This window comes from Phascolarctos cinereus, unplaced genomic scaffold, assembly GCF_003287225.1.
Source record: "Phascolarctos cinereus isolate Bilbo 61053 unplaced genomic scaffold, phaCin_HiC Scaffold_2;HRSCAF=192, whole genome shotgun sequence".
In the NCBI taxonomy this organism is placed as follows: domain Eukaryota; kingdom Metazoa; phylum Chordata; class Mammalia; order Diprotodontia; family Phascolarctidae; genus Phascolarctos; species Phascolarctos cinereus.
In genome coordinates this window covers 114,660,401-114,680,961 of record NW_027555625.1, presented here as the reverse complement: position 1 = coordinate 114,680,961, position 20,561 = coordinate 114,660,401, and the positions used below count along the sequence as shown (strand labels likewise).

At 39.0% G+C, this 20,561-nt stretch overlaps 1 protein-coding gene across 1 annotated transcript in view; it reads right to left on the bottom strand.

Annotated features, from left to right (window-relative positions):
* The window catches only part of SLC1A4 (solute carrier family 1 member 4), a 64,711-nt gene extending 46,275 nt beyond the window's left edge, over positions 1 to 18,436 (bottom strand). The window contains exon 1 of the mRNA XM_020985437.2: positions 18,167 to 18,436. The gene's annotated coding sequence lies outside the window, so the exon portion shown is untranslated. The remainder of the gene's footprint in view (positions 1 to 18,166) is intronic.
* Between the last annotated feature and the right edge of the window lie 2,125 nt (positions 18,437 to 20,561).

Sequence of the window (20,561 nt, the reverse complement as noted above, 5' to 3'; positions counted from 1 at the left end):
TATAAGAAATAATTAAAGAAAATTCTCCTGAAGTGTTAGAACAAGAGAGGAAAGTAGAAATAGAAAAAAATCCATTGATCCCCACCTGGAAGAGAACCTATGAGGAAAACCTACAGGAATATCATAGCTAAATTCTGTAACCCCCAGCTCAAGCAGAAAATATTATGAGAAACAAGAAAAAAACAATTCAAATATGGTGGAGCCACAATTAAAATCACACAAGACCCAGCAGTGGCTACACTAAAAGGCCACAGGTTTTGGAACACCATATATTGAAGAACAAAAGAACTGAGGTTGTGGCTGAAAATACCATACCCAGCAAAGTTAAGCATAATCCTGAACCAAAAAAAAAAAAATGGATATTCAATGAATTACCAGACTTTCAGGATTTTAGTGCAAAAAGACCTGAACTTAATAGAAATTTTGACATACAAAATCCAAGAGAAATATAAGGTACACATCAAAGACTAATTACAAGGGACTTGATAAGGGCAGGCTGTTAACTTTTTATATGAGGAAATATAATTGTAATTAGCAATTGGGTAGTTTGAAAGAAAGATTGGGGTAGAGCTGAGTATGATGTGATTCTAAAAAGTAATACAGTATAGGAAAAGGTAAAAAGAGTAAATGTTTTATACAAATGAGATGTGAAAGGAAAAACTGACACAGAAGAATTAGATGGGGGAGGAGGGCTGGTAGTTCTGGAAACCTGCTCTTATCAGGAATGGGTTAAAGAGGGAACAATACATATATATCTAGAAGGATATAAAAGTCTTCTAAATTCAGAAAAAGATAAAAGGCTAAAGGGGTAGGGAGGGGGGAGGGATTTTTAGAGGGAACCCTACTCATAGCAGATCTGGATTAAAGAGAGAACAATGTATACTTTTAGAAGGGAATAAAAGTCTTCTAAATTTATAAAGAAATAAGTGGATGATAAGGGTTGGATATAGAAGGGTGTCTAGATTAATGGGAATGGGATAAAGAGGGAACAACACATATATTTGGAAGGCTATAAAAGTCTTCTAAATTCAGATATAAACAAGAGGGTAAGTGGAAGGGGTTGGGGCCAGAGGATAAAGAAGGGATCTTTGAAGGCGGTAGGTTAAGCAATAGGAAAGCAAGATAGCAGGTAGAACTAAACTAGAGGAGTCAGGAGGGATAGGAAATAAAAGATATACACAAACAAAATAGCGATCAAGAGTAGAATTTATTAGGGAAAAAAAAGCAAGGGTAGTAATCATGACCTCAGACAACGTTACAACTAAAATAAACTTAATCAAAAGAAAAATAGGGAAACGACATTATATGTCAGCCATATTAATCAATATTGTTTTACAGTATTTAAAATAACTAGACAGTATAAGGTTGGAATATTGCTGTAGTTTAGGACATGATGTATTGGTGGATTTAGAAAAATATGGAAAGACTTAGACTTATGAAGGAAGAGGTTATCCAACTTTAGAGAAACAGTACAAATATAGTCTGGTCTTACATAGATGCATATGAATGTATATGTCTATATATGTGTATGATTACAAATCTCTATGTTCATGTATATCTATATATGTTTGTGTGTATATGTGTATATATATTATATGTATGTGTGTGTATTCGTGTTTAATTGTAGCCTTCTGGGGGGGGAGGAAAAGGGAAAAAAAGAACAGTAAAAAGTGCACAGCAGAGAACAAAAGAAAACCTACAAGGAAGTAAAGAAAAAATAGATAGCTCTGTGTAGTATTTATTATATAGGCTTTCTTGAAATGGAAATGTATTGCTTTATATTTTGAATCCTCTCTTATGTTTTGCTGTGCACACAACAATTTTTTTTCTTATTTTGTATTTAAGTTTTAGTATTTAAGTTTGTTTCTTTTTTATTTTCTTATTTGGTATCTGTTTAAAATAAAAAAAAAATTTACAAAAGAAATGTATGAATAGTCAAGCAAAACAAATTCTCATATTGAGTAAACCTAAAAGTGCATGTCTTATTCTAAAGTTGCTTGTAGTTGGGAAGGAAAATGGTTATTTGGGGTCAGTTCATACTAAATATGTTTATCAAAGGACACATCTGAAGACAAACTCATAGCCTCACTCAAACGAAGAAAAGCAACATTGTTCTATCTAGAATTTCATCAAAGGAAAAAATATTTAAAACGAAATATAGGTCACAGTGCATATTTACTCCCACGGGGTTCCCTAAGTCTCTGGAGCCTGGACTTAATTGTTTACTCTTATCACCTCTATCAGCGTAATTTAGTACTCTAGTATTAAATTTTCACCTAGTGTGAGGCTGTGTGCCATTAGTATTTATTCTTTGGATTTATACTGAGATTTCCCCTCAGGGCCAAGAGGCTTCAACAACTGTTTTAGGAGGGATATTCAGATACTCAAAGCTCAGGATTTGGAATTACATTAGCAGAGGAAACACCCTTCACCAGTCTATAGCTGTAAAATAAATCCTAGGAAGTTGTATGTAATTTTAGAGTGGCCTGAGGCAAGTAGATTAAACAATTTACAGTGAATCTCGCATCAGTTTGTGTCCAGTTAGGATTTGAACCCAGATCTCTTCAATCCTGGTGCTATCCATTATGCAACCCAGCCTCTTAGGAAAATTTATGTAGTGATTAATCTAAGAAAGGAATGTTCTCTATCCTAAGAATGTTCTAAGCCAGCATTTCGTAGACTAATCTGCCCACAGAATATTGGTGGTGGTGGTGAGTTTTGAAATATATAGGCACAAGTCACAAATCTTGGCCCAGAGTCCAAGGGTATCAACTACCCTAAGGATTTGGCAGCTAGGTGGTGTAGTGGATTGAGTGTTGGACCTGGAGTCTGGAAGACCTATCTTCTTGAGTTCAAATCTGACCTCAGACATGTAGTAGCTGTGTGACCCTGGGCTAATCACTTAACCCTATTTGCCTCAGTTCCTCCTCAGTAAAATGAGCTGGAGAAGGAAATAGCAAACCTCTCCAATATCTTTGCCAAGAAAACCCCAAAAGGGGTCACAAAGAGATTGAAATGACTGAATAATAACAAAAGAATAAATAAAGTTGGGGAAACGTAGGATCTACATATAGAGGTTCCCAAACTTATTTAGCCTATTTCCCCTTTAAAAAAAAATTACTCAACATGTCCCTGGAAATCTACTTTTTTTTTAACCCTTTAACTTTTTTGGGGGAAATTTGCATCATTTCAAAAAAATATAAATTTTTTTTAAAAAATGATATCTTAAATTTAATAATTTATTGTAAATTTGTGTTTTTTTCTGCACTGAAATTTTGAGGATGCAATATGGCCTCATGTGACCATATAGTATCATATTGCAAACAAGTCATTACATACACATGTGACACCCTCACCTGCCAACACTTACTTGTTAAGACCTGTCAGCAAACTTGATCACTGATCCGTTATAAGTTGCATTTTGTGTGTTTATTTGGAAAATAATGTAATCACTACAATTTTAACTCTGTTACACAACAGATGAAACATGTACGAATTGTTTTTCAAAATTTATTCTCTTCTTTTCTTATGCTTCCACCACCCCCTTATTTTTATTCAATGCACCCCAATTGCCCCTGAGGCTTGGATCATTTCAGCACCCCCAGGGGGTAATATTGCCCACTTTGGGAATTTATGAATAGAAGAAATTAAACCAATTTTCAAAATTTAAAAATTGCCGCAAGTAATAAGTGTTTTTGATAATCTGACATTTGATATTTCAGATGCAAATACATATAATAGCTCATCTAAGTGGATAGTGCACAGTAGATAGGGAGTAAGGGTATGTGTCACCAAGATCTGAATTAGAATCCTGCCTCAGGCACTTACTAGCTGAGTAACTCTGTTGGTACCATGATCTCTCTCATTGAACTCAGTGGCCTCTAAGGTCCCTTCCTGCTCTAAATCTATGATACCATAACTTCAATATGGTAACTATAAATATAATGGATATAGTGTTGGACTTGGGAGTCCTAGAGACCTTTCCTTTAAATCACCCTTTGAAGCAGGTAGTGCAAATATTATCCCCATTGTACAAGAGAGGAAACTGAGGTTCAGGATTGTTAAGTAACTGGCATGTCCATAATAATATAGGTTTTTGACTTAGACCTCCAACACAGGTCTGCTTTTTCCAAATCTTGTGCTCTTTCTACATTGCTACTGAAAAATATTGTTGGCAGTGACACTTACTTATGGAACCCTTAGCCAGTCACATTATCTGCAACACTCTAATTAATATTTCCATAATCCAGTGGCTCAATGAGTTCATGGCAGTGTATAACAAATCACCATGCAGCACATGGTTCTAAAATACCAAGCACTGACCACAACATACACACGTGACAATGGGATATTTGACATAAAGATCCAGAGGAGCACTCCTTACATAGGAAGGCATTTTCCTCTTAGGAGGATGGAGTAATGAAAGATTTATATTTCGGGTTTTTTTTTTTTAATGCTACTTCTCATTACTATAGCTTGAAGCTGGTGAGCGAAGGATCAGGAAATCTGCATCCCACTCCTGGTTGTTTTAGATTGAGGCAGTCTGTCAGTCAATAGTTCTTACTATGTGCCTAGTGTTGTGGCTGTTGCTGTTGGGTTATGTTGGACTCTTTGTGACTCCACTTGGGGTTTTTTCTTCAAAGACACTAGAGTGGCTTGCCATTTCCTTCTCCAGCTCATTTTACAGATGAGGAAACTGAGGCACACAGGGTTAAGCGACTTGCCCAGAGCCACACAGTTAGTGTTTGAGACCACATTTGAACTCAGGTCTTCCTGACACTAGGCCCTGTGCTCAATCTATTGTGTCACTTACCTACCCTGCTGAAGAAAGATAAAAACAGTCTCTGCCCTCAAGGAGATTATATTCTTATAGGAGGAGGCAACCAACCTACCGCTAATTGACCACTTCAGAACTGTTACAGTAAGCATGAAAAAGAAAACTTTTCAATGTGAATTGTATTAATTACATGGAAAACAACCTCATGTCCTCTTGGCCAATTCGTCACAGATTGTACATGCAAATGAAGATACAGTCAGTCAGTTAGCATTTATTAAACATCAACTATGTGCCAGTTACTGTAATAAGTGCATGTTTGTACGTATAATGTACACATCTGTCAGTTTTGTTTAGTAACACGTTATTTAGGAATTAAGTTTATGAAAAGCAAATTTCTGCAGCCTCTTGTTTACGATGCTGGTGATTCGTATTCTTACTTCTGCTCTGGTTGGTTACCCTTTTGTAGGGACTTCCTGGGCCTAACTTTACTGTCTTAATTTTTACTGATGCCCTGTGTTTTTGGTATGTCACTTCCTGATGTTGCCATACCCAAAGAACTCTCTCTTAAAACAAAGAAAAATAATTAAACAAAACCAATCTATGCAGCAACTGAATCTGAAAAAAAGAGGGTATATTTCATCCTGCGGTTCAGACTGAGATGGAGGCTTCCCAGGACCCTGAGCCCAAGAGCCCTGAGAACAGCAAATGGTCCTGCTTCCAGCCTAACCCTTGTCGACATTATTCAGGAATTCAACCTTGGAGGAGATGCAAACTGGCAACTGTTTCTGCCCCTGCCTCCTCAGCAGCCATAGCAGCTGAAGACTCAGGAAAGAAAACTGTCACCACCAAAGTTCCTGGCACTGTCAAATGCCTCAACGTCAGAGGCAAACACAATTCTATTATTGGGAATAATTGACACATTAAAGAAGAGGCATTACCATCTGCTTTGCCGCTGTACCCTAGAGACCAGAGGGGCCTCTCCAGCTGCCATGCCTCTGAAACCACCTAAATATGTCATTTCCTGCAATTGGAATGAGAGCTCTGGACAGTAAGCTTTTTTTAAAAAATTATTATTTATTTTGTTTTTGCATCTATAGATCTTCGCATGGTGCTTTACATATAGTAAGCGCTTATAATAAATACTTTATTCATAGATTTGCTCTTTGGAACTAAGATCTGCCATTGTTTTGCATCTGAGCCCAGGTGCAATTTTAGTCTTTAGACGGGTCTTTTTCATTATAAAAGTTACTTTGACCATGGGAGAAAATTCCCTAAATGTCATACATATGGGCAGATGACTTTAGGTGTAGCCAGGCCCTATCTGAGATGAAAATTGAGTAGTTACATGTTTTTTAGTACTTTTACCCTACGCACACCCGTCCTCCCCTTCCTCTTCTTCCAGGGCCTCCTTCCCCCACGTGGGTACCCAGTGTATTCTTTATGTCCTGATACTCCTTGCCTAGAAAAGCTATCTCATAAACCCATATACACAATTGTGTTATAAACTAAATACACTATCTTTCTCAGAGATATTTATTTACATTGTAATAGAGGACCTGCAGGAAAGTTAAACCAAAGGAATGAATAACTAGTGGTGGAATTTCTGACACCTTTGAGGGACACTTTTCTTTTGGTCCAGGGAGATCTCCCATGTGCCTGCCATATCTCTTTCTATACACAAAGCTGATCTTAGTGGTAGGGGTATTGCTATAACTGGGTAAATAGCTGATGTCTAAAGCAGGCATAGACAATACAAAGAACAAAACTTCAGGTACCATCGAAACTATAGAGCTTTGTTTTTGTTGGTGTTGAGTCATTTCCGTCACATCTGACTCTTCATGACCCTATTTGGGTTTTTTTTTGGCAAAGATACTGGGGTGGTTTGCTATTTCCTTCTCCGGCTCATTTTACAGATGAGGAAACTGAGGCAAACAAGGTTTAGTGACTTGCCCGGGGTCACACAGCTAGTGAGTGTCTGAGACCAGATTTGAACTGTTCATGTCTTCAGGCCCTGAACTCTACCCACTGCACCACCTAACTGACCAAACTAAAGGGTACTGATGTAATCCTTCCTAGGATCTAGGACGTAAACGAGACTGAAGGTGAACCTCTGTGAATAATTTTGACTGTCAAATCCACTGTACCAATTTTGTATATTCTCTGTCTCTGTATGCACATACATGTGCATACATACATATCTCTATGGGGAAAAACATTAAAAATACACAGTATGGTTAGGAATGTTTTTGACCTTTAATTGTCACTTCAGTATTGGAATTAAAGCAAGTGCATATAGGTGGCTAATTCAAGGCACACAAGAATTTCTCTAAAGGTCCTCTTATCATTGGGAAAAAACGCTAGAGAAAGAGAAAAGGGCCCCTCGGAACTCGGGGGATCTTAAGGCGCACTTACATGTGTGAAAAGAAGATGAGGAAGTCATCTCCTTGGCTTAGACTCAGTCTTGCACTTTCTGCCTTAGTGCACCCCGAATAAGGTGAATTCTCTGAGCCCTCAGAAGCAAAGAAAGGAAGGTCCCTTCTCTTGCCATAAAAGGACCCTACATTGGCCAGAGTCTGCTTGTGATTGGCTGTCACTCGCTGATTTCTCCATAGTGTTACTTGTGTGACCTACTCCATTCTGACTTTCCCCAGCTTTGGACTGAAGCTTTGACCTCTGCATTAATATCCATGCCTAGTTCTCTGGATTTGTTTATCTCTTAACTCTTTGACATGACCCTGACAAGACGTCCATTTACCTTTTCAGATCAGGGCTTTGATCACGGCCTTCTCTACCGGGTGCATCTTCTTCCACAGACTCTTAATTGTCTTTAATTACCAACAACAAACCTGTTTGTTTTTGTGGAGGGAAAAGGTAAGATTCTAACATAAACAACTGATGTGTATATAGGCTTTTGTGGTAAACTCTTTGGAAGCAGGGATCTGTGTTTTACCCATCTCTGCTTCTCTCACCCCTTAGTACTACGCCTGGTAGGTATTGCAGTATGGTATAATTGGAGGGGCTCTGGATTTGGAGTGAGAAGACTTCGGTCCAAATCCTGGCTCTGTTATTCTGCCACTTTGCGTAATCTTGGGTCAATCACTTATGCCCACTGGGCTTCAATTTTCTTGTCTATAAAATGGAAGGGTGGGACTGGAACCTAGTCCAGAGTCCACAATTACTCTCGAGATGATTTGATGAGTTCTAAGGTCCATTTCAACTCCAAATACTCTGATCCCATAAATGTTTATTGAACTGAACTTAATTGTCTGCAAATACAGTGGGCATTCTTCATGGCAGCCACGTCTGATGGAGTCATGAACACTTTGAAAATTGTACTTGTTAGTTATCACTAGAGCCTTCTGGTGCCCTTGTAAGGGCTGGACTCTTGGGTCCACTTCAATCTCTTTATTCTCAGGCTTTTAGCATAGAACAGATGTTCTTAACCTTTTTTCGTGTCACGGAACCAATTTGGCAGTCATAGGTGGGAACCTATGGACTCTTTCTCAGAATAATATCTTCATCTAAATAAAATCAAATACATATGATTCCAAAGGAAACCAATTGTATTTAAATAAAGATGTAATTTTATTATGATCCAAGTTCATAGATCGCAGACCCTTTGCGGGTCCATGAACCCCAGGTTGAGAATTCCTGGATTAGAAGGACTATTTTGAGGGTATCTACATCTACAACTTGCTAGACTTTCTTATTGTCTTCTTTTCCCTCTACATAGGATAATGATAATATACTTTAAGATTTGCAAACACATTACAAATGTTATATCATTTACTTCCCATAAAACTTTGGCATGTAGGTGCTATCATTATCCCCACATTATAGATGAGGAAACTGAGACAGACTGCAGTTAAGTGAATAGCTAGTGTCAGAACCAGAATTTGAGCTGTATGATATATAACAGAGATAAAATTATTGTTTTCATTCACCATAGTGAAATTTCAGACCATAAATGACCATTTGAAAAATGCTTTAAATTATTAAGAGTAAAACAAGAAAAGTGCATATTAAAACAATTGAAGGAAAAAAAAACCAGAGAGGTGGAGGGATTTGTGGTCACAATGAGGACAATGAATAGGATTTAAGGTTGCAAAGCAGAAGGAAAGATGGAATGGAGCAGATTTTGATCAGATATGGCAAGAATTTCAGAGTTCTTGAACATGGAAGTAGTACATCTGTAGGTAATGGCAAAATCAAGAGTATCAGCATCTTTGTGTATAGTTAAGGTGGGATGGAGGAGGAGGAAGAGTTGTTTGTCCTTCGTTTCAAAGAGGATCAATGACATCACACTTGTGAATTGGATTTAAGTGAGGCAGAATTGCTATAAGATTATTAGCCTCATTCTCTCTTCCAGAGTCATTGAAGTCCAGTGACAGGACTAAAATCAGGATGACTAGAGATGGCCTGGAATGCAGTGGATGGCCTTGGTGTCTTTGATTTCTAAACGAGCTCTAAGCAATCCATACCACCTACCTAAGCTGCCTTCATGGCTATTGGAACAAATTGTTCTCATACACCCATTCTACCTTGGGAAAGCCTTCACATGCTTGGGGGTAGACACCCTCCTAAATTACTGATGGGTTTGAGCCCTATTACCTCTGTTACCCTCAACCTGGTTTAGCCCATCTGCTGAGTCAGTTTACCAGGGTGTGGCCACTGCACATAGTACAGCTTCTTGAAGCCACAGGTGAGAGTTGGGTGAAAGGTGGACTCAAAAGGTGGATAAGTAGCCCTGAAAAAGAGCTCAGCAAGCCCTCACACCAGAGATGGTAGTCCTCCTCAAACACTCCATACATGGAAATAAGCAGGTTGAGGAACTGTGAGTTTAGGGTGTTTGAGGGAGTATCTATCTATCTATCTATCTATCTATCTATCTATCTATCTATCTATCTATCTATCTGTCTGTCTGTCTGTCTGTCTGTCTGTCTGTCTATCTATCTATCTATCTATCTATCTATCTATCTAAAAGTCTCCTAGAATGAAGGTAGGAGATTAATAGACAGCAGCTACCAGAATTTTAATTGGGTGGCCCCTTAACCAGGGAGCTGGGAATGAGTAAAAGTGCAACCAATGCTGGAAAGGGTGATCAGGAGAGTGCTAGGTTTCAGTGAGAGCCAGAAGATAAAAGGAATGGAAAAGGGAAAAAATAAGATGAAATCAAGGGATCAAGCATTCCAGAAAGCACAGTGGAAGGGGTAGGTAGCTTTTAGAATGGGGTATTGAGGGAGGTTGGGTTGAATGGGATGTACTCTTTCTTGCTACTTTCCATCTTGGCTAGTCTTCAATACCATAATTTATTCCTCTTATGTACTTAAAAAATTATGGGATTTCACTGGTCTGGGAACTCCCTCCATAAATGCAGGTGTGTAATACCTCTATACCATGATGCCTAGTTTTATAAGTCATTTAGGCCAAAAAAATCCATTGCTTGACAGCCTGTCTTCTGGAGATAAGCTTTCTAGACTGTATTGGTTCTTGCATAATAGTTAACAACAAGCATTTGTTAAAGGCTTACTATGTACCAGCAAAGTGTTAGAAATACAAAGAAAGGCAAAAACATAAATCTTACATTGTAATAGGGGGATGACTACATACATAAAACTAAACATACAAGATACAGATAGATAGATAGATAGATAGATAGATAGATAGATAGATAGATAGATAGATAGATGGATAGATAGATAGATAGATAGGTAGATAGATAGACAGATAGATAGATAGATAATCAATCGATAAACATTTGCTGAAAGCCACTGTATTAAACACCGGAGATATAAAAAGAGGCAAAAGACAGCCCTTGCCCTCAAGGACCTTACAAGCTAACGAAGGAGACAAGGTGCAAACAAATATATACAAAGTGAGCTATATACAGGATAAATAAGAAATAATTAAAAGAGGGAAAGTTTGCAAGAGCAAACCCAAAATCTGAAGTAGTTTTAGAAAGAAATTTATTAGGTAATTTGATAGAAGAGAATGAACTATAAAGGAGGTATGGCTCCCTCTAGTCCAGGTTCTGGAAGGTTTACATTATACAGGATTTAGACAAGGCTGTCCCCACAAGGTTAAGCAAAGTTGCAGAGAGGGCAATTTGAAAGCAAGGTAGATTGAAATAGGCACAAGTAAGTGGGGAGCCCAAAATGTCTTGTAGCCATTTCTAGCATTCCTAAAGAGTTGCTGGGGTCAGGCGGCATTCTGGATGTGAACAACCTTTAATCATATGAGGTTGGATTTAAACAGTATAACATTTTTTCCCAAGCAATATAATAAAATCATTTTCTCTGCAGTACTAGAATTAAGAGCAGCTAGGCGGCGCAGTGAATACAGTGTCAAACCTGGAGTCAGGAAAACTCTTTGTGAGTTCAAATCCAGCCTCAGATACTTCCCAGATGTGTGAACCTGGGCAAGTCACTTAACCCTGTTTCCCTCAGTTTCCTCACCTATGAAGTCAGTTGGAGAAGGAAATGGCAAACCATTCCAGTATCTTTGCCAAGAAAACCCCAAATGAGGTCACAAAGAATTGGACACAACTGAAAAAGACTGAAAATAACTGAACTGGAATTAAGAGAGATTGGGGAAGGCTTATTATAGAAGGTAGGATTTTAATTGGGACTTAAAGAAAGCCAAGGGTCACTGGTTGGAGTGGAGGAAGGAAAGGATTCCAGATATGGGGAATGGCCAGAGAAAATGGAAGAAGCTGAGCCATGGAGTGTCTTGTTTGTGAGACAGCCAGGAGGTGTGAAAAATAACTCATTTGGACTCAGGAGGGATGAAGCCCAATTTATTACGCAGTTGCAACCGCAGATGTCCTATGGACTAGGACACATTGTACCAAAACAGGAGTTCACTATTTATCTCTAATCCTGGCAGCAAAGTCCCTCCTCTGTTTCCTCATTGGCTGAATACTCCAGAGCGTACAACTTTCCTGTATGCCTATTACACATCTACTCCTTGACATGTCATCCTCCTTCTTCATACATCCCATGTTCAGAAAATGGTGTCTTAGCCCCTCCTGGAGGTGGAGAAGCTAATATTTTATAAGCCTATTAAGCATGTGCACCCTAAGCAAAGCTTAACCTTTTTCCTACTTACTAACTTCTATCAGCAAAACAAGATAAGACCAGCTTTATCCTATTTTACCTAGTTACTATTAGCAGTTGTTTCAATTTTATGGAATCTTTTGTTCTGATTAACTAACTTCTATCAGCAAAACTTGAGACCTATTGTATCCTGTTTTACTTAGTTACTTTTCTAGCTGTTTGCTTCAAATTTATGGGAACAAACATTTTTGTTATATCTCTCAAATTCTCCCTTTCTCTCTCAATATGGGTTTTGTTTCCATAATTTCTTATTTTCCTTTTTTAGCCCTTTTTCTCAAAATTTTCAAGAAGTTTTAAACACTCTTTCTCCTCCCATTCTCCTCTAGGACTGGGGTTTTTTTTTTTTTTTTTTTACTACCATAATTGAGACATCTTGCTTTGTCTTTTTTGGCAATGTAACAATTTGCATCCCTTCTACCACATGTGAAATAAGCCTTATCAGGCAAAGAATCAAGCAAGGTATAAATAGTCCTCCTAATCCTAACAGAATTATCATACCAAGTTGCTTCCACTATGACCCTGTCAGCCAATTAAACCAGTTTGAGCCAAGCCATCCTTTCCACTTTTGAACTGGCACACGTGCCACGTCACGAATTTTTATAGCCAGATTTTTAACTATTTACCCATTATCATCAATTTATAGATAGCAATTACTCATATTGAATTTTCCACAAGGCCCCCCCCCCCACTTCTGCTAGAAGATAATCTAATACTAATCTATGTTGATACACAGCTGCCTGTGTCTGGGTGGCTTGATCAGCAAGTAGTTCTAAAGCTTGTGCAGTCTGGTTAGTTATAATTTCTACCACAGCCTGGAGCCTAATTAACCTATTAAGGAGATATATGGGAGTTCTATATCCCCAACTCCTATCTTGGGCCCAACTTGCTGGCTCATAGGTTTGAATTATTCTTTCAGGTAGCCATTCATTCCTCCAACCATTGGCATCTCCTGATTAGTTAATGCTAGTATCTAAGGTTCTTTTCTGTCTTTGGAAATCATCATATAATGGGATTCCAAGGTCATGCCCCTTTGGTCCTTCTAAAAAGAAAAAGCCTGATCTTACCCTATATAACATACTCCTCTCCAATTAAATGGTAGGTGAGTGTAAGTAGTTAGTCCACAAATCCAATAATGCCCCTTTAGTGCACGTCTTTCTTCACTAAACAACATGGGTTGCCCTCACACTGTGGGGTAATACTGCTTATCTTCTGATCCTAAGCGTCCTCCTTCCATAAATGTTGAATTATACTGCCACATTTGCTGTTTCCCTTTCCATGTGCAATTAACGAGGCAACCACTTTCTCCTCTACAGTCCTCTCCCCAGGAGTAGGTCCACTCGTAGCCACTTTCTCCCAGGTTCTCTCCTGCTCCTGTTTGGTTCAGGCAATATTGTCCTTGAACACTTCTAGCCAAGGGCCAACTATGTTTTTCTGCTTTGTCCCAGAAACCAGTGCCATTCCTTACCTCTGACCGGTTACTTACTATTCAGGCCAGACTCAAACATACTGGGTACCGTGGCCACGATTCTGCTGTTTCAGGACCACCACAGACTCAATAACTGCTCAGGTTGAAAGTGTTAGCCATTATTTCAACTAGTTGTAAAAAGGCATTAGAAGCAATGGGAAGAGGCACAGGAAGGGCCATACCAATGAGGATTGGGACTGCTATCATTATGTACAACAAGGGAAGCATCTGCTGTGGTTCTGCTATAATTTTCTCAGGGAATGTAGCTGTTCTTCTAATTCCTAATACTACACACACAGGAGCCCTACACCTATCATCCTTAACCAGCTCCTTCAATAAAGGGATCCCTTCTCTAAGTTTCTTGCAAATGGCCCCAAGAATATTAGTACAAGTATAACAAACAATATTGTAAGCACAAGAATGATCAATCCAGGGTCTTTTGACATCCCCTTCCATCCCAGATAAGGGCAACTTTGAACAGTCCATTCCTGGGGTTCGTCTACTGGTCCTTTGACTCTGGTATAATGTGTCCATCCCTTTTTGGCTGTCCAGATTGCTGTTTCTGTGGTCAGCAACACTTGGTAGGGGCCTTCCCAGTCAGGCTGAAGTTTGGTCTCCTTCCAGGATTTGAGCAGTACCCAATCCCCTGGTTTGTACTTATGTACTGTGAATTTCAATGGTGGAGTCTGAGCCAAAAGTCCTTTCTTCCTCAAATCTGAAAATCTAGTGGATAGTGCCAGTGCATAGTTCCTCAAAAATCTATCTTTTGTCTCAAAAGTAGGGATGTCTCCCTGCCCTCCTGGATAAGATAACCCAAACAACATTTCATAAGGTGATACACCAAGATCTTTCCTGGGTGAAGTCCTAATTCTTGTTAAAGCTACTGGCAGGCATTTAGTCCAGGGCAATTTTGTTTCTAGCATTAATTTGGAAATGTGTTTTTTTAGGGTCTGATTGGATGTAAAATGACTATCATTGTCCAAATCTATATTTTCTACTAAACTATATTGTGGAATTACATGTTCCAAAATTATTTTAGATACTCCTGCTGCCGTAGCATTAGGCAAAGGATAAGCTTTGACCCATGCAGTTAAATGGTATTTTCTCAAAGCTAGATCACACATCGCTTGCACTCTCCAATGACTTCCTTGATGTAGAATTCATAAAATTTCTCTCTTGATTTGTTTATTAACCATTTCTCTCCCATCTGGTAATAACCAATTGCTTGATTTCAATCACCCCAAATTTAATCAAATCTTTCTTTTCTACGTCTGTAAACACAGGGATCACTTTTGTCTCATGGACTTGGGGCATTAACACATGCATTTTTGTAGGTTCCGTGGACAACGCAGCCTCCTTAGCCTGCTCTTCTGCTAATCTGTTCCCCTTTGCTTCAAATACTCCTCCTTTTTTTGTGCCCATTCACATGTACTATGGCAATTTCATTTGGTAATAAGAAGTTGGCCAGTACTTGCTTTACCAGCTCTTCATGTATTAATTCCTTGCCTTTGCTATTTATCATTCCTCTTTTCATGCCAAATTTTTCCAAATGTATGAACTACCCCATAAGCATACTTGGAGTCTGTATATATACTACCCTCCTTTCCTTCTAACAACTTTAGAGCTTGATTGAGTGCATATAATTCATAAGTTTGAGTTGACTAGCTATTAGGTAATCTATCAGATTCCTCTAAAGAGTTACTTTCACCATCGATGACAGCATACCCATTATGTCTTTTCCCCTCTATTACTCTGGAAGATCCATCAATGAAAAGATGATACCCCTCATGGAGAGGTATGTCTCTCAAATCTAGACATACACTTGTTTGATACTCTATGATGTCAAGACACAATTATGTTCCAAATTTTCATATGCTGTCTCTCCTTTTTGAAGGAAAGAGGCAGGATGGATACAAGATTCAGTCACTAATACTAAATCATCCTTTTCCACATATTGTAATTTCTTTTTTGACACTCTAAGACCTTCCTTCCTGAGGAAATTTAGTAAAGCATTTGTTGCTTCCACTACTTTATTTTTCCTTCCAATAGATAGATCATCTACATATTGCAGTAAAGTAGTTCCTTTTGACACTGGAAATTTTTCTAATAATTGCTCCAAAACCTGCCCAAATAAACAGGATTCTGTAAATCTTTGAGGTAGAACAGTCCACCTAAATTGGTGTTTTCTTCCTGTAAGGGGGCTCTCCCATTCAAAGGCAAATTAATATCTACTTTCTGGACCTAGGGGGCAGGTCCAGAAGGCATCCTTTAAGTCTACTACACTAAACCATCCATCCTGGTGTGGAATTTTTCCCATGATGGTACAAGGATTCGGGACCACTGGATGTCTTACTGAAATTGTTTTATTAACTGCCTGTAGGTCCTGGACTAAACGACAGGAGATATCAGGCTTATGGACTGGCAAAATAGGAGTGTTATATGGAGACATGGAAGGTTCCAATAACCCATCCTTTATTAATCCCTCAATAACTGGCTGTAGCCTCTTCCTCCCTGCCATGGGAATAGGGTATTACCTCACCCACACCACTTCACCTTCTTTCATCAGGGTCACAGTCAATGCAGGGATTTTCAAATCTCCTCTAACACAGACTACTGGATCTATTCGTCTCCTCTTCTGTTAGTAATACTATTTTCACTTGTATTTCTTGGTTATACACTTCCATTTTGAAGTTCAATTTCACTATTAAATCCCTCCCTAATAAATTACTCCCTGCCTTAGGAATAAATAGCAGGTACCCCAATTATTTTTTCTTTTAATTTTAATTTAATAGCTTCAAATATGGGTACCGAGAATTCCTCTCCCTTAACTCCTGAGACTATAAGTTTCTGAGTAGAAAATTTTACCCCTTCTGGTTTGAAATTCAGAGACGATCTAGTCGCCCTGGTGTCAACTAAAAAGACTACATCCTCCTCCCATGGTCCCACCTTTAAGTTTATCAAGGGTTCCGGGTGGGACCAACCATTGAGAAGCCCTTAACCTCCTCATTTCTCATGAAAAGTCATAAGAGGTGCTAATTTTCCTTCCTCCTTTAGTTCAGAACATTCCATCTTGAAGTGTCCAAATTTTCCACAATAGAAGCATCTGGCCAAATTGGAGGGGTTATAATTTGGCCTACCTCTGTCCCTCCCTCTTCTTTTTTCTCTTCCTGCCTTCATCTATTCTCCTTGTGGAGCCTTCCTCCCTTTCTGTCCCTTTCCTCTTCTATTTCCAGATCCTTCCCCATCCAACCTTCTCTTAACCACCTCATCCACAGCGGAAACCATGATTTTGGCTTTCTGTCTCTGCTTCTCATCTTCCCTCTTCACAAATACTTTCTGTGCCTCCTTAAGCAATTCGTCTAATGGTTTCTCACTCCATCCATCAATTTTCTGCATCTTTTTCTGGATGTCTGGCCAAGATCTGGTGACAAAATTGACCTTTAACAAACTTTCAGCCATCCCTGACTCAGAGTCCATACCTGAGTACTTTCTCATTTGATCCCTAAGTCTTTACAGGAATGCAGAGGGGGACTCATTTTTCTCCTGTTGAATCTTAAAAGGTTTGTTGGAATTTTGAGACTTAGGTACAGCTTCCTTATTACTTTAATTATCAATTCTCTCAAATCCTGTCTACCAGGTCACTGTTGTCCCAGTTAGGGTCAGTATTTGGAAATTTTTGTTCTGCAGCTAGAACTCCCGGGCAGGTGAATTATTCTTCTCCCATTCTCTCAGAGCTACCCTCCTAATCATCCCCCTTTCCTCCCCTGAGAACAATACATCCATAATTACCATCATTTCAGACCAGGTATAAAAACTGGGGCCTAAAAATTGGTCTAATTGATCTGCTAACCCAATTGGGTCCTCTATCAGAGATTTCATTTCTTTCTTAAAATTCCTAACTTCAGTACTTGTTGAAGGGGTGTTTTCATATTCAGTCTCCCCTTGCCCCACTGGGACCTCCCTTAAGGAGTATAATTTAGGTTTTCCTTTTTCTTTAGGAAGAAGGGGGTAATTCTGGAGATCCTTCTGACATTGTTCCAATTCTTTCCTTAATTTACTAAAGGTGGGAGCACTACATGCCCCCAAACTTCCTGGATCTTTCTTCTAGTTCTCAGCTTTCTTTCCCTTATCCCCTAGATCTATCAAATTCGTTATCTAGAACTCTGGGTGTAGAAGGAGCATAATGGGGCAGAAGGGCAAGAAGGGGGTCCCATTTTTGGAAATCTTCCTCCTTTTTGCATCCCAGTTTTCCTTTTTCCTTTGTCTCAAGTGGAAACAATTTAACAGAACTCTTTCCTTTCCATCAGGAGGCATAATCAAACTTCTCCTGACTGAAAGGATCTTTGGTATTCACAAAACATTTAATATTTGACATACCCAATCCTCATCTGCTCCATATTTTGGCTAAAACATTGCCAGTGGTAAAATACTCTGTCTAGGCCAAGGAGAAAAGCAATACTTTATCATTTTCTTCTTATCCTTCCCTCTTGTACAAGAATTATCATTCCAATGTTTCAACATCCTCCCTAAAGGACTATCTAGAGGGATGTTTCCCAGAGAATTCCCTTTCTCCTTGTCTGGCACCTTAGTTCCCTTATTTCCCATCCTACCTATCTTCCTGAGATATCTTGAGCATGAAAGACCCACCTCTTAATTAGAGGTTCAGATTTGCAAGTCTAGGCTTTCATCTGCAGAGCAAAGCCCCACATTCCTGTACTTCCAAAGTACACCTCACACTCTCAGTTTCAGACCCCTGTAGGGTAATTCCCCCACTGACAAGGTAATACTTAATAGTCCAAATTTTCTTACCTTGTCCCATCTAAGAGCTTACGTAGTGGTCATGGTCCTGTGTACCTGTTTTCCATTTTTCCATGCACCCTTTCTTTTCAATCAGTCTCACGTCCCTGCAGTCGGACAGAAGGGTGCTCACCTTCACAATGGGGTGCACCTCCCCACCTTTTGGTGATGATCGCCTCCACCTCATTGGTTAATATTCTGGATGATCCCCCAAGGAATTGTGAGAAATAACTCATTGGGACTCAGGAGGGATGAAGTTAAAAGCCCAATTTATTACACAGTTGCAACCTTGGGTGTCCTATGGACTAGGACACATTGTACCAAAACAGGAGTTCACTATTTATCTCTAATCCTCTGTTTCCTCATTGGCTGAGTGCTCCAGAGTGTACACATCTACTCCTTGACATGTCATTCCTCCTTCTTCACACATCCCATGTTCAGAAAATGGTGTCTTAGCCCCCTCCTGGAGGTGGAGAAGCTAATATTTATAAGCCTATTAAGCATGTGCACCCTAAGCAAAACTTAACCTTTGTCCTACTTACTAACTTCTATCGGCAAAACAAGACCAGCTTTATTTTTACCTAGTTACTTTTAGCAGTTGTTTCAATTTTATAGAATCTTTTGTTCTGATTAATTAACTTTTATCAGCAAAATGTGAGACCTACTGTACCCTGTTTGACTTAGTTACTTTTCTAGCTGTTTGCTCCAAATTTATGGAAACATTTTTGTTATGTCTCTCAGGAGGCCAGTGTCACTGGATTCAAGAGTATGTATTGGGGGGTAAGGTTTAAAAAAAACTGGAGAAGTAGAAGGTGGCTGGGCTACAAGGGCTTTGAATGCCAAGCAGCATTTTGTATTTGCGCCTGGACGCAATATGAAGGCACTGGAGTTTATTGAGTAAGGCAATGACGTGATTGGATCTATGCTTTAGGAAAACCACTTTAGTGACTGAATGGAGGATAGATTAGAGTGGGGATATATGTGTGTGTATACATACACATACGTACATACAAGTATGTATATGTATATATACACATATGTATATGTATATATTTATATATACACATATATATGTGTATATATTTATATATACACATATATATGTGTATATATTACAAATGCAAGATCATTTAAGAGGGAAGGCTCTAGCAATATGGAACACTGAGAGAGACCTCTTCAAGAAGCTAGGATTTGAACTGAGTCTTAATGGAAACCAGGATAGCTGGGAGGTGGAGGTAAGCATACTGGGCATGGGGGATGGACAGCTGGTAAAAAGGTGTGGAGTTAGGAGATGGAGTGTATGCAAGGAATACCAAGAAGGCCAATGTCACTGGATTGCACAGTATATTGAGGGGAGTAAAGCGTACAAAGACAGGAATAGTAAGAAGGGGCCAAGTTGCCAAAAAGAGGACTTTGTATTTGATCCTGGTGGGGGAGGGGATGGCAACATGGTGCATTGGAGTTCATTGAAGAGGGCCTCACATGGTCAGACCTGTGCTTTATAACAATCATTTTGGCAGCTGAGAGGAGGATAGAATGGCGGGAGGCCTGACCTGAGGTAGGAAGACCAATTAGAAGACTACTATGACATTCCATGTGTGAGGTGATGAGAGCCTGTCCTTGAGCGCTGATTGTGTGAGTGGAGAGAAGGGTATGTGTAAAAGAGGTGCCATGAAAAGAAAAATGGCAAGACTTGGTAATTGACTGGATTTGTGGAATAAGGCTGAGAGAAGACACCAACACTGTAGCGAGTAATAGGGCTTTTGACAGTAATAGGGAAACTTGGAAGAGAAGAGGGTTTTTGGAAGAAAGGCGCTATGTTCTGTTTTGTTCATATATTGAGTTTGAAATGCCTGTTTGTTATTGTGCTATATGATACTGATGGAATACTATTGTGCTATAAGAAATGATGAGCAGAATGCGCTCAGAAAAACCTGGAAGGACTTACACGAGCTGATGCAAAGTGAAATGTACTGTGTACAAAGTAATAGCAATATTGTAAGATGAGCAACTGTGAATGACTTAGCTATTCTCAGCAATACGATGACAGCTCTGAAGAACTTATGGTGAAAAATGCTATCCATCCCCAGAGAAAGAATGGATGGTGTTTAAATACAGATCAAGGCATACTTTATTTGCTTTCTTTATTTTTCTTGGGGGGGAGGGAGGAAGGGAGAGAATTTGGAACTCAAAATTTTAAAAGGGAATGTTAAAAATTGTTTTTATATGTTACTGGGGGGAAATAAAATAATAAATAATAAATAAATATATAAACAAACAAATAAAAAGAAATGCTGGCTTATTCAAGATTACAAAAGGCAGTTTGTGCTTGGGACGAGAGCTCAGTTTAGGGCCAGCTATAGAGATCTGAGAATCGTCTGTATAGAGATGATAATTGGACAGATGG